The sequence below is a fragment of the Arachis ipaensis genome, chromosome B7 (assembly GCF_059453495.1).
Source record: "Arachis ipaensis isolate K30076 ecotype BB chromosome B7, ASM5945349v1, whole genome shotgun sequence".
NCBI lineage: Eukaryota > Viridiplantae > Streptophyta > Magnoliopsida > Fabales > Fabaceae > Arachis > Arachis ipaensis.
The window spans coordinates 101,210,001-101,211,498 of NC_142442.1; the positions used below are offsets into that span (position 1 = coordinate 101,210,001).

A 1,498-nucleotide genomic window follows, 5' to 3' on the forward strand; every position below is an offset into this window, starting at 1 on the left:
AAGTTTCATGGACTTCCATCTGAAGAGCCCTTTCAGTTTTTAACTGAATTCTTGCAGATCTGTGATACTATTAAGACTAATGGAGTGGATCCTAAAGTCTACAGGCTCATGCTTTTCCCGTTTGCTGTAAGAGACAGAGCTAGAATATGGTTGGATTCTCAACCTAAAGATAGCCTGAACTCTTAGGATAAGCTGGTCAAGGCTTTCTTAGCCAAGTTCTTTCCTCCTCAAAAGCTGAGTAAGCTTAGAGTGGATGTTCAAACCTTCAGACAGAAAGAAGGCGAATCCCTCTATGAAGCTTGGGAGAGATACAAGCAACTGACCAAAAAGTGTCCTTCTGACATGCTTTTAGAATGGACCATCTTGGATATATTCTATGATGGTCTGTCTGAATTAGCTAAGATGTCATTGGATACTTCTGCAGGTGGATCCATTCACCTAAAGAAAACGCCTGCAGAAGCTCAAGAACTCATTGACATGGTTGCTAATAACCAGTTCATGTACACTTCTGGGAGGAATCCTGTGAGTAATGGGACGCCTCAGAAGAAGGGAGTTCTTGAAATTGATACTCTGAATGCCATATTGCCCAGAATAAAATATTGACTCAGCAAGTCAATATGATTTCTCAGAGTCTGAATGGAATGCAAGCTGCATCCAACAGTATTCAAGAGGCATCTTCTGAAGAAGAAGCTTATGATCCTGAGAACCCTGCAATAGCAGAGGTGAATTACATGGGTGAACCATATGGAAACACCTATAATCCCTCATGGAGAAATCACCAAAATCTCTCATGGAAGGATCATCAAAAGCCTCAACAAGGCTTTAATAATGGTAGAAGAAATAGGTTTAACAATAGTAAACCTTTTCCATCATCCACTCAGCAACAGACAGAGAACTCTGAACAAAATACCTCTAATTTAGCAAATTTAGTCTCTGATCTATCTAAGGCCACTGTGAGTTTCATGAATAAAACAAGGTCCTCCATTAGAAATTTGGAAGCACAAGTGGGCCAGCTGAGTAAAAGGATCACTGAAATCCCTCCTAGTACTCTCCCAAGCAATACAGAAGAAAATCCAAAAGGAGAGTGCAAGGCCATTGATATAACCATCATGGCCGAATCCAAGGAGGAAGGGGAGGACGTGAATCCCAAAGAGGAAGACCTCCTGGGACGTCCAGTGATCAATAAGGAGTTTCCCTCTGAGGAACCAAAGGAATCTGAGACTCATCTAGAGACCATAGAGATTCCATTGAACCTCCTTACGCCCTTCATGAGCTCTAATGAGTATTCTTCTTCTGAAGAGAATGAAGATGTTACTAAAGAGCAAGTTGCCAAGTTTCTTGGTACAATCATGAAGCTAAATGCCAATTTACTTGGTAATGAGACTTGGGGAGATGAACCTCCCCTATTCACCAATGAACTAAATGCATTGGATCAACTGAGATTGCCTCAGAAGAAACAGGATCCTGGAAAGTTCCTAATACCTTGTACCATAGGCAC

General features: G+C 41.4%; 1 non-coding gene across 1 annotated transcript; it reads right to left on the bottom strand.

Moving 5' to 3' along the window:
- Positions 1–240: 240 nt before the first annotated feature.
- On the bottom strand, positions 241–348 carry LOC148553532 (small nucleolar RNA R71). The gene has a single exon (XR_015893638.1). It is a non-coding gene; the product is annotated as a small nucleolar RNA R71 (small nucleolar RNA).
- Between the last annotated feature and the right edge of the window lie 1,150 nt (positions 349–1,498).